Below are 14,033 nucleotides of genomic sequence, written 5' to 3' on the forward strand. Positions count from 1 at the left end.
CAAACTACTCTAATCCATAATTAAGGAAACACAGCAGTAAAATGGAAAATAAAAGAGTAGAGAAGAAAGGTGCAAACACAAGATAACACGCCGATGTGTTATTGAAGAGGAAACCGAAGAACTCGGCGAAAAACCTCTCCGCCACCCTTCAAGCGGTAATCCATCCACTAGACAATCAGTTAGGATACAGGGGTTAGCAAGAGACCCTCCAAGCCTAATCTACCCGATGTACCTAAGCCCTCCAAGCTCTTACTTCAACAAGGCTTCTCGAAACCATGTCTTGTTTAACTCTCCGGATCCCGCACCAAGCTCCATGTTGCATCTGCCATCCTTAGCTTCTTCCAATGCTTCCCAGTAGCTCCAAAACACTCTCAACACTCTAAATAGGTGTGGATTGTATTTGGATACAAATCTCCTCTCAAGGTATGTCAATAGGAGAGAGATAGAGAAGAGGCTACAATGATTTCTTATTAAGGATGAGTAGCTCTCTCTCAAAAAGATAGGTGTGTGTGTTGTAAAAAACCTATCTAAGGTTTTTCTCTTTGAATAACCTCTTTTACATTTGTGAGTAATGATGGTATATATAGTATGGGTGAAGGGTAAGAAAGTCACTCTTTAAAATCCTTCAAGCAGAATATTTTGCGACTATCTCACCGTAAGCCCTTACTCGCAAGACACTCATGAAAACGATAGTCTGGCACAACTCTTCAGCTTCCAGTCATGTGCTCTTCACATGCCTTTTTCACGAGAACCCTTCTCGCGAGATAGTCGCAAAATGCACTGATTCTTCAATTAAGCTTGAGTCTTCACTAACTGTATACTAAACCCAATACAATAAAATCCCACAAAATACAAGGAAATAAATTAAAGTAATTGCAACACTTTTTATCATGAAATAAAGCTAACATAAAACATAGTTGTAAATTACAACTTTACACTTATTTTTGGGACAAATGTGTTAGGTTCTAAAGACTTAGGATTCATGTATTTAGAACTCTAATATGTAATGTTGGCAAACCATGATCAAAACAATATGTTTAGTCTTGTTTAGACTTGCTCAAAGTTGAGTAATTCATGTAAAGTTGGAATCGAGTGGCTGCAGATACATTGGTGCATTTCAGCCTGGCTCGATCGATCAAAAGTTAGACTCAATCGATCGAATCTCGGGCAGAATATTTTTCTGCAGAATTTTCCAACTCAGCCCTACCTCATTAAACATTTTGGGTTTTCTAATTTACCCCAGGTATAAAAGGCAAAACCCTAGCCACATTTTTGTGGATTGTTCTGAGTGTATTGTTGCTCATACTTTGTGGTTTATGTGAATCTATTGTGAGATACTTGAGGAGCTTTCCTTCACATAAACTTAAGGTTTTCTAGGTAGAGATTACTTCAACACCTTGATGATCAACTCAGTTGCTGCCATTGGAGCTTAAAGAATAACAAGTGTGGGTGCTTATACTTGGTGGAGAATCTAAGAAAGAAGGAGTTCGTGGATTCAGAGCTTGCACATGGTCGTGTCAGTAAGTTTTACTAGTGGGTAATGTTAGGAAGTCAAGCGAGGAGCTTGTAAGTCCTTTTGTATGAACTTTGATTCTTTCGCATAGTGGATTTAGGTTTACCTTGAGGATAGTTAGGTCAAATCCTCCCCAGGTTTTTACCACGTGGTTTCCTAGGTCATCATATCATTGTGTTATTTACTTTTCCGCTGCTTTATATTCTTGATATGATTGTATGTTTGTGATAACCTAGAATTGTATAAATTAACTAAATTAATCACTTGGCTAATTAACTAGATTAATCTGGTTGGTTTAAGGGGTCTAAAACCGTTCAAAATGAATTTAGTCTAAGGTGAAACAAAGATGTGAGAGAGGATGAACAGAAGAAGATGATGGTGTGGAGGATAATGGAGAGTTAATGTTGTTTCCCATTAATAAGAATAGTTAATGCCTAAACCACTAATTTTTAGAGAACAATGATGAAATTACCATCTGTGTTTTTTCAACGTTAGATCTAAAAGAAATCAATGGTCTCAAAAAGGTGTAACTGTTGTGAAGTTATACCAGTTGTAACTTGCACACACACACACACACACACACACACACACACACACACACACACACACACACACACACACATACACACACACACACACACACACACACATATATATGTATGTATGTATGTATGTATGTATTGTGGGAATAAAGATATGATATTGATAGTTCATGCATGACTATCTAATTTTTGTTGACATTATATGAATTCTTAGTCTAGCCTTTAAAAAAGAAACTTGTGTTCTCCACTATCAAAGAGTCCAAATTTGATAAGAATAAGGTGTAAAACCCATGTTTTAGACCATGCAATAAGAGATTGCCACATCAGAATTTTACTTAAAATTCAGTACATCCTACTACATTTAATAACATCTCAACAAACTCCTAATTTTATTGGATTTATATATAGGTATTAGAATTGATTGGGTGTAGTTGAGTTTATTCTTAAATATGTGATAAGATGATATGGCATGTTGGAATTGAACGGGAAAAACATAAATTTTACATCGTATCCATACAGAATTTAATCTCATTATCAAATGGTTTTTTTGAAGTCTAGGAAAACTAGAAGAATTCTTTTATAATACCCTAATTTATAGTGGCTTTTCCTATAATTAATTTGCAGTGGGCTTTCTCACATGTGCTATCAAAAGCTCTTTCTTTCATGCTTTGTTGTATAGTGACCTTAATTTAAGTTTTGGCACTCAATAATCTGCAAATATGTTGATGTTGAAAAATCCGGTTTTGTATCTCATACAAAACACACAGCGGAAGTAACAATTACAGATCTACTTCATTCATGAGAGATAACATGTAACCTTAAATTCTAGAACAAAGAATAGAAAGCGTACCTTGATGCGGTGAAATTCAAAACCAAACTTAAGAATACTTGGGAAAACTTTTAATCTTCACTCCAATTCCACTTGATGCCTAAGAAGTGTGGTCTCTCAATCAGTTTCCAAGGAGAGAATAAAAAAGTGTCTAACACTCACATACATCATTGCATTCCTTATGTGATCTAAATGAAAACCACACACTCTTAAAATTCTATATGTTTCTCTCCTTAATTATCTAATTGAGCTAGCCTTTTGAGACTTTCCAATTGGGCTTAAGTGTGTGGCTTAGAGTAGAACCAAAAGGGACCAATAAGACACTAGCTCCAATGGGTCTTGGGCTTTTCTGTCAACTCTTAACAAGTCCAAAATTACCATTAACTATATTTAATACCACTATATAAATATAGTTGCACTCCAGGCTTTATCTATAAATTATATCCCAAGACTTTATTATACTTGCAACCCCTTCATTAAAATATTTGTAGTAATACAAAGTCATGAATGGAGATTGCCACTTTGAAGATTACTACATCTTAATTCTTGAGTACCTGGTTTAATCCTTTATGTTTTTCATTATATATTTATGAAATCCAATTTCATAAATATATACTTTAGTAACTACTTACTAAAGTAGTTGGGCTCAACACTCTGAATAACCAAACCCATTAAACTTATCTCAAGGGAATATTTTATATCTCAATTAAGAGATTATGAATTCCATTTTGAGAATATATGTTCCATCAACACTAAATGTGGCTGCCCAACATACTGAGGTTTTGACCGTAACTTATAGATCTCACTCCTGATATATCAAAGCAACTTACACCTTATGATTAGGTTCATTATTCTCTCAGGATTTAGAGTTGATATAAATAGAAGTCGTGAGATTTATTATTTATTTGACAGTCGTTAGGAGAATAATAAATCTCACAGCGGTCCAGTTTAATATGTCTTAACTCTTAAAACATATCTATATATATATATATCAACTAGAAATCTCCACTTCCATGATTAAGACAAATCATCTTAGTTGATATATTATAGTCTTCGCAGATGAAATGCCCAATTTCATCACCGACTATGAACTAAAATTCTGAGTTTACAAAGAACTTGTTATTTATTTCTTCTATGACTAAATCACATAAATCACATACTATGCATCTCATGGACTAAGATAATGTCCCATTAGTTCATTTACAGATAGTCTCATATAATTAAACTATTTAATTATTTATGACATGCCAATGAATTGGATTTTAGGGCATAAACCCCAACAGTTGACATTACGTTTTTTTTCCCATATATATATTGATTGTAGAAATAATGATATAATATTAATAGTTCACACATGACTGTCCGATTTTGGTTGACATTAAAGGAATCCTTAGTCTAGCCTTTATATAAAAAAATAAATAAAAAAATTATTCTCCATTATCAAATTGTTTTTCTAAAGTGTAGGGCAAACTAGAAGAATCCCATTATAATATCCTAATTTATAGTGGTTATACCTTTAATTTATTTGCAGTGGACTTGTCTCACATGTGATATCCAAACCTTTTTCTTTCATGCTCCATTGTATAGTGATTTTAATTTGAGTTTTATGCACTTAATAATCTGCATACATGTTAACATTGTGTGTTTTGTCATATATGGATATTACATCTTATGTAACTCTAAACAATTACATCACCTAATAACTTCTTATAAAATTCATATTTTGAAAATCTCACCATTGAAATGCATGTTCTATATATTTTTAAAATTCATGTCAATTAGATGTTATTTACCATTTAATCGAAGAACTCATCTTTTATTCATTATTTCAAACTAAAAAAACTTGAATTTAAAATAATGCAATGGTCTAGGAAATGGGAGTCACTACTTAGTTTATGCAATGGTCTAGGATCCATATATATAATGCCCTCTCGAGGAAGGACCTTTTGATCTTACTACCAAAGATATAGGTTCAGAGCTAAGGTACGGTCTTGGAAAGGTGTTAGGCAGCCAAAACTACCCAACCCTAAGGTTGGCTTCCTTTCATTGTGTTTTATATCTTAACCCTACTAAAGGCACACTCACCATTGTTATTCTAGCTCACACACATCTAACCAAACAACGCGGCATCAATCATCCCTAACCATACATCTACTATGGCAAACAACTAAAGTCTAACATTCATCTAATCATGCATATCATCACATCATAATCCTAACATACATCTAATCATGGCATCTCCTAACATTCATCTAGCATACATGTCACATCATCCTAGCATTCATCTAATCATGGCATAACATAAACCTTAGCATGTTACTATCATCATGTTATCATATCTCATCCAAGGCAAAAGCATATCTATATTAAATCATGGTAGAAACAAGGCAACCAAATCATGTTATCACCCAAAGCATTAGGAATGCAATCATACCATCAAACCTAAACAGGATCATATCATAAATGCATGTACATTGTGAATGCATGACTTGCCTCACTTATCTTGCAACAACTTAACACCTATGGCATTATGCATGAGCATGTGAATTTGTGTTCATGACATCAAAACAATAAAACACTAGATAAACCCTAATTCTAATCATGAGAGGGACAAACCAATAATTAAACATGTGAAACAAATGCTCCAAAGCATGAATATGTGAAAAAGAACCTAAAACAGAAGTATACAAGTGAAAACAAGAGCAAAAATAGAAGAAATAAAATTAAGGTTTCTGGGCTAGTTCATGTGCACACATGAACAACCCTGCATGCGCAAGCAAGATTATGCGCACATGGGTTTCCACCTAGAAACCCTAGAAACATAGCAGATACAACAGAATTTCAAAATGAGAATTCTAACAACCAAACATGCTTTTAAAACACACAACTACATAAACCTAAGCTATATAAACATACTAAAACATATAGCAACAAGAAAACGAAAGTAAACATAAAGATTAAAGCATAAGAAGGAAAATAAAAGAAAAAGAAAAGTTTAAACTAGATACCTCAAACAAAAGCTCTTCAAGCTTGACTTTTTTACCATTCCCCGCAGTCAAATCTATTCACAATTAACAAAAAAGAGTGATTAGTAATATTAGACTTAGAGATCAAAGCCATAAAAGGCCCTAATCAAAAGAAAATTGACTTGAGGATATTTTGTGAAAAACTCCCTCTTTGATTCACTATTTCTAGTGAATCTTAGGATATGTTTGGTAACGGTTTTTGTTTTCTATTTTCAAAAACTTGTTTTGGGGAATATAAAGAAAAAACAATTTTCTTGTATTTTTGAAATCAAAAACATGTTTGGTTAGTTAAAATTAAAAAAAATAGTTTTATGAAGAAAAAAAATAGAAAATACTATAATATGTAGTTACTAGGATTTGAACTCTAATGTTAATTCATTAAACGAGACAGATTCATTAAATTAATCCATGTTTTCATTAACTTATGAAAATTAGAAACTAAAAACAGCATTTTGCATGTTTTCAATTTTCTTCACAAATTGAGTTTTGAACATAGTTTTTGTTGTTTGTCCATTTTGGGTGGCTAAACAAGTATTCTAGTCAAAAAAATAGAAAATTGTTTTTGGAAACAAAAAATAAGGGGAAAAAGCAGTTACCAAACATACCCTTAGTGTTTTCCCATGGGATTTCTGTGTGTTTTGAAGAAGGCTACTTATAGTGTGAAAATAAGGGTTTAGAACGACTCCGAGATGATGTGGGATTCATTCCAAACCTCAACATTAATGCAGAAAACTTACCTTGTTTAGTTTAGGGAATTCTCTATGCGTGCGCAAGATCGTGCCTGTATGCGCATGTAGAAAGTTAAGTGCACGGGCCAATTCTTGCGTGTGCAAAGCAAGGGTTTCCTTGGCCTCACTTTTCCAAAAATAGATTTATTTGTTCATTAAAAGTTATATTTTTCATTTTAACGTTTCTCAAGTCAATTTAACATCTGATTGGGCTCTAAACTGACCTTGGGTCTTAGAATTCAACATAATTGGGGAAAGGAGGCTCGAGTTGTAAAGGGTACAAAATGCGGTATCTACAGTATGCGTGTGCATACATAGGCCTATGTACACAGGCTAGTTGTATGCATATGCATACTTCGAGCCTGCATGCACGTATAGACACGCCCTAAACCCTAACCCAGCAACATAGAAACACAAAAAATAAAGCAGAACTTAAATCTAGTAACCTAACATGCATAAAATCATAAAATTAGAGAAAACCTAGGCTAAACAAACATGTTATAATATATAGAAACAAAGGAAACAAGGAAAATAGAAAGATTAAAGCAAGAATAGATAAAGAAATGAAAAAGAAAAGCTTAGAACTCCATACCTCAAACAAGAAGTTTTTTTTAGCTTGATTTTGACTGTTCCCCTTAATCAAATCTATTCACAATCAAACAAGAATGATTAGTAAACTTCAAAACTTGAGGATCAACACCAGAAAAGGTCACAATCAAAATAAAATTTACTTAAGGATGTTTTATGAAAAACGCCCTCTTTGATTCACTATTTCTAGTGAATCGTAGGTTTTCCATTAGGATTTTTTGCATGTTTTTGAAAAGGTGCCAGGTATGGCTTTATATAGTGAGAAAATAGGGGTTTGGAATGACTCCTAGATGATGTGAGATTCATTCCAAATCTCAACATTAATGTAGAAAACGTACCTTTCATAGGTTTCTGAAACCCTAGCTGCATGCGTAGGTCCATGCCTATATACACATGCATCATACCTGCATACGCAAGTTCTGGCCTGTGTACGCTGGCCAAGGATTTCCTTGGCCTTTTATTTTCCAAAAATAGATTTATTTGCAATCTCGAGTCTTAGAATTTCAGCATCATTGGGAAACGGAGGCCCGAGTCGTAAGGGGTACAAAATGCAATGCCTATAACACGCAGTGAACTGACAGATTCTTCTCTGTCACCCCTCTTGTCACCATGAGTACCAATTTCATCTCTCCTGGAGTTTTCCATTTTTACCACCATGCAAGAAACCACAAGGAAAAATTCAAGGTAACTTTCTCACAGACGGCGCCAATTGTAAGCGAGCAGAAACATACTTAGCTTCTAGAGAAGAGAGTTTATGTTTGACGGCCCAATACAATTAATTTGTTAGAGAGTGGGTTTCTGAGGTCAACCTTGATACATTCAAATGGTTTAGCTTTTAAGTGAATGGAAAAACATCAGGTTTAGCTTTTGAATGGAAAAACATCACATAAATTACAAAAGAGGTGTAGATTTTTAGATTTAAACTTCCTCGGGTTAGGCCAAGGAGTAACAGTTTATATGATATTCAAGTCTCGATTACAGGGTAGTGTTGCACAGAGTATGTTTCTTTTTTCAATTTTTTGTCCCCCAAACTGGAGGGTTTCCTCTCTTTATTTAGCTAGCTGAATTGCATCCTAACCCTCCACTTGTACAGTTACTGATCTTTCTTCGGATACTTGTCCCATCAGGGTTCTACTAGAGGTGGTAGAAGGTGCTACAAGCTGTGAGGGCACTGTTCAGGGGTCATTCCACCATTAATGCAGGTAGTTGAGTTGGTGCAGTGTATTGAATGCGGAGGTGATGGGCACTTTATCTGGATATTTCTCTTCTTCTTTGTTTGCACGTCTCTACCATCTTCCTTGGTATTTTGTTTTTGGATCCAATGTGGCCTGCTTGACACCTCTCAAGGAACGCTCACTCTTTGGGCTCCTCGGGCAATCGACCTCTTCGTCCTTTATTCTCGAGCTTTCATCTATGCACTGGGTTAGGAATAATGTTGGGATAGGCCCTTCCACCTCCTTGGAATAGGCCCACGAGCTCTATTTTGTACTTGAATCTTACCCCTCCCGATATATATATATATATATATATATTGTGGGAATAAAGATATGATATTGATAGTTCATGCATGACTGTATGATTTTTGTTGACTTTAAATTAAAGGAATTCTTAGTCTAGCATTTAAAAAAGAAACTTGTGTTCTCCATTATCAAAGAGTCTTTTAGTGGCATTGTAGACAAGTGTTGTGTCCACTATGAGCAGAGACCAAACCACATACAGGCTGGGGACTGTGCCCACCCCCCCCCCCCCCCAAATTTTTTTTAAACATTAAATATTAGGTTTATAGCTAAGATTCTGGGGAGGGGGGGGGGGGGGGGAAAGCCCTAGGAAAATTATATTTGCCCCTCCAACCCTCTCCTTTCCCTCGAGAATGAAAACTAGTCTACCGTTTATTCTCAAAAAAGAATGAAAAATGACCCCTCTCAAACTAAATTAATCCAAAGACCCAAAAATCAAATGGTTACGTGGCCCATTCTTTTGGCCCATGGCCCCTACTGAAACAATTTTTTTATTACAAAAACAAACCCGCTTCTACAAATCTAAAATTCCTAGCTCTTATTCTAAAGACAAAGAGAGGTCATTGCTAGTGATGCAACATTACCCACATTTAATGATGATATCTCAATTTCTGAAAACCCTCAACTAAAATTTTATATAGAATTTTTTGATAATGAAAGAAGATTTTCTAAGGGACTCTATAATTTTGAACATTAAAAAAGAGATTGCAACTAAATTTAGTACAAAGTCCATCATATATGATTTTACTGGGATTCAAACAACAATGTTGAATTCCATTTTGATAGATAATTTAGTTTAAATTTACTAAGAAATAATTATTTGATGTCTTTTCTTTTATTGATTCTTTGCTTATATTCAAAAGATGTAGGCTTTGATTCACATAAAAAAATGATAATAATGTTTGGCCGTCCGACTTCAAATCCTAGTTCCATTACTCACCATAAGGACTGTATAATTTCTCCCTTGTGTAATCACCTCTGCCATTTGAAAGTAATATATAATTTACTACTAAATGGACATTGTATAATTTAGAATTAAAGTTTATGTATCATAATAGCATTAGAGTTTATTTTTTCTTGATTATTTTAGGTATTCCTGTTGCTTATATTAATGATCTTTCTCATATTCAAATGTGAAATGGTGATAACTATTGATGATGCAAAAAAATCGTTAGTGAGCTGATCATCCACACGTATACCAATCGGGTTTCTTTTTTTATATATTTTTTTATTTTTTATAGTAAATAATAATACTTATTAGAACACATACGAAAATAGTAATATTAGTGTTTTAAACTGGGTTTATTCCAACTCGAAGGGTAAATAGACCCGATGGGTACGTTCCAACCGAAGGGTAAATGGATCCCAAAAGGTAAATGAATCTTGAAAGGTAAATGGACCCGACAGTCACTTTCCCGACGATTACTTTCCAACCCAAAGGGTAAATGGACCCAATGGGTACTTTCCAACCCAAATGATAAATGGACCCGATGGGTACTTTCCAACCCGAAGGGTAAATGGACCTAACAGTCACTTTCCAACCCGAAGGGTAAATGGATGTGACAGGTACTTTCCAACCTAAAAGGTAAATGGACCCAACGCTTTCCAACCTAAAGGGTAAATGAACCCGAGGGGTATTTCCATCCCAAATGGTAAATAGAACCTGAAGTGTAAATAGACCCAACGGGTGCTTCTATCCCGAAGGGTAAATGGACTCGTCGGGTACTTCCATACAGAAGAGTAAATGGAACCTAAAGGGTAAACGGAACCTGGAAGGTAAATGGACCCAGCGGGCACTTCCATCCCGAAAGGTAAATGGACTTGACGGGTACTTCCATTCTAAAGGATAGATGGACTCAACGGGCACTTCTATCCCAAAGGGTAAATGGAACCCGAAGGGTAAATAGACCCAATAGGTACTTCCATCCCAAAGGGTAAATGAAACCCGAAGGACATTTCCATCCCGAAGGGTAAATGGACTCGACAGGTACTTTCCAACCCAAAGGGTAAATGGACCCAACGAGTACTTCTATCCCAAAGGGTAAATGGAACCCGAAAGGTAAACAAAACCTGAAGGGTAAATGGACTCGAGAAGCACTTTCATCTCGAAGGGTAAATGGACCCGATGGGTTCTTCCATCCCGAAGGGAAAATGTAACCCAAAGGGCAAATAGACTCTACGGGTACTTCTATCTCGAAGGGTAAATGAAACCCAAAGGGCATTTTCATCCCAAAGGGTAAATGGAACCCGAAGGGTAAATAGACTCAATGAGTACTTGCATCCCGGAAGGTAAATGGAACCTGAAGGGTAAACAAAACCCAAAGGGTAAACGGAACCCGAAGGATAAATGGACCAGACGGGCATTTCCATCCCGATGGGTAAATGGACCTGACAGACACTTCCATCCAGTAAGGTAAATGGACCTGACGGTTACTTTCCAACCCAAAGGGTAAATAGAAACTGAAAGATAAATGACCCGACGGGTACTTCCATCTCAAAGGGTGAATGAAACCTGAAGGGTAAATGGACCCGACAGGCACTTCCATCTCAAAGGGTAAATGGACCCGACTGGTTCTTCCATCTGAAGGGTAAATGGAACCCGAAGAGCATACCCATCCCAAATGGTAAATGGACTCAAAAGGTAAATGGAACCTGAAGAGTAGATGGACCTGACGGTAACTTTCCATCCCGAAGGGTAAATAGACCCGAAAGGCATTTCCATCCCAAAGGGTAAATGGAACCCAAAGGGTAAAAGGAGTTATAAAATTTCTCAGTTAAAATATTCCTTATCAACTATAATGGTTGCAAAGATGATATTACTTAGCTCCTAATACTTTTTCTTTTCTTTTCTTTTCTTTTCTTTTTTGAGAAAAAGTTCCTAATATATATAGTGATTTACAACTATATTTTGGTGTTGGCTTATTTCATGACAAAAAGTATTGTAATTGCTTTAATTTTGTTCCTTGTATTTTGAGAGATTTTATTATATTAGATTTAGTATTTAGTTGGTGAAAACTCAAGCTTAATTGAAGATGTAAAGTTTTTATTTACAACTATATGTTTTTGTTGGCTTTTATTCTGTGACAAATTTCATTGTAATTATTGTTCAATCTTTTGTACCCTATATTTATTGTGGGATTTGATTGTAAGAGTTGTGTGATAGAGAGAGAGAGTGTGAAGACTCGAGCTATTGAAGACTGAAGTGTTCTCATGGGTATCTCACGACTAAGCATCCTGCAAAGTGACTCACATGCCTTGCACATGCTGGAATGCAAAGAGTCAGGCCAAGATGGAGATAGCTGTGTCTCGTGAGTATCTCACGGGTAAGGCCTTCCAACAAGACACCCACGAGGCATTCTATTTTGTCAGCCTGTCCATTCTAATACACACTTTCTGTGCCTACACTATTTATACCCACATTACCCACAAAACTTGAGAAGTGCTTCTGAGAGAAAACCCTAGCCAAACACCTTGAGAGTTAAAGATTGTTATACCCACAATCCTCTACATATTTGCTTATGGAATTTCCTTAACTCTTGCCTCTCCATTTCCATACCATTGAGAGGTTGATAGTCCAAATACTTACCACACCCTTTCAGAGTGTCAAGTGAAGTATTTGTGCTGCTGGGAAGTATTTGAAGAAGCTAAGGATAGCAGATGCAACATGGAGCTTGTTGCGGGATTCGAAGAGTTAGACAAGACACAGTTCTGAGAAGTCTTGTTGGAGTAGGAGCTTAGAGGGCTTAGGTACATCAGGTAGATTAGGCTTGGAGGGTCTCTTGCTAACCCATGTATCCCAACTGATTGTTTAGTGGATCGATTACCGCTTGGAGAGTGACGGAGAGGTTTTTCGCCGAGTCCTTTGGTTTCCTCTTGGATAACACATCGGCGTGTTATCTTGTGTTTGCATCTTTTTTCCCTACTCTTTTACTTTCCATTTTGCTGCTGTGTTACTTTAATTATGGATTAGAGTAGCTTGTTTGTTTATTCGCTCGCTTTTACACTATTTCGCACTTAGTATTAAGTTAGTGTAAAATCAATCGAGCCATAGCTTTTAATTGGAGGTCCAAAGAGCTCTTGTGTTTTCAACACATTTTCGAGCTTTTAGAAGATCAAGCGGATTTCGCGAGAAACTCACGAGAAGCACATGATTGGAAGCTGAAAAGTCGTGCCAGTCTGTTAGTTTTGCGAGTGTCTCGTGGGTAAGACTTTCCTGCGAGGTAGTCACGAAACATTCTGCCAAGAAGATTTTTGAGTGTGACTTTCTTACCCTTCACCCATATTATATATACCCTTATGACCCACAGAAATTGTAAAGAGACCATTCAGAGAGAAAAATCTTAGATAGGTTTTCAACAACACACACACCCCATCTTTTAGAAAGAGAGCTACTCATCCTTAGTGAGAAATCATTATAGTTTCTTCTCCTTTCCTCTCTCATTGTCATACCTTGAGAGGAGATTTGTACCCAAACACAACCCATACATATTCAGAGCGTAGAGAGTGTTTTGAAGCTTGGAAAGTTTTGGGGATTTGCCAAAAGAAGCCGGTGAGGTTTGGTGAATGCAATCGGGTGCATTGTGGGATCTGGAAAGTTAGAGAAGACATGACTCCAAGAAGTCCGTCGGTAGCAGGAGCTTGGAGGGCTCAAGTACATGGGGTAGACTAGGTTTTGAGGGTCTTTTATTATTCGTGTACTCCAACTTTATTTTCTAGTGGATTGATTTAGCGCTTCGAGGGCGGTGGAGAGGTTTTTCACTGAGTTTTTCGGTTTCCTCTTCGATAACACATCGCGGTGTTATCTTGTGTTTACATCTCACTTCCCTTACTCTTGTGCTTTACTTTTATTGTTTGTTGTTCATATTTATGAACTAGAGTAGTATCGGTTTATCGCGCACATTTACTCTTGTTCCGCACTTTGATTAAGTAAGAGTAAAAGTAATCTAGCCGTAATTTTAATTTTGGGGTCTAAACAAGCTCTTGTGTTTATACATAAATCCGAGCTTTCATATATATATATATATATATATAAAACCAAAACCTTTGACCTTTTATTGACCTCTCCAAAGCCTGCTATATCATTATCATTTTTTTAAAATAAAATTATTTTGTTTAGTTTAAACTTAACAAGAAGTGAAACTCTATCTCTCTAATAAATCCAACTTAAACTCAAAATTATCATTATCTTTATCATTTTTTTTTAAATTAGTTTTTTTTAGTTCAAACTTAACAATGAGTGAAACTTTATCTCTAACAAGTCCAACTTATACTCAAACTCAAACTCAAATGT

The sequence above is a fragment of the Quercus suber genome, unplaced genomic scaffold, assembly GCF_002906115.3.
Source record: "Quercus suber isolate HL8 unplaced genomic scaffold, Cork oak 2.0 scaffold_866, whole genome shotgun sequence".
Taxonomy (NCBI): Eukaryota; Viridiplantae; Streptophyta; class Magnoliopsida; order Fagales; family Fagaceae; genus Quercus; species Quercus suber.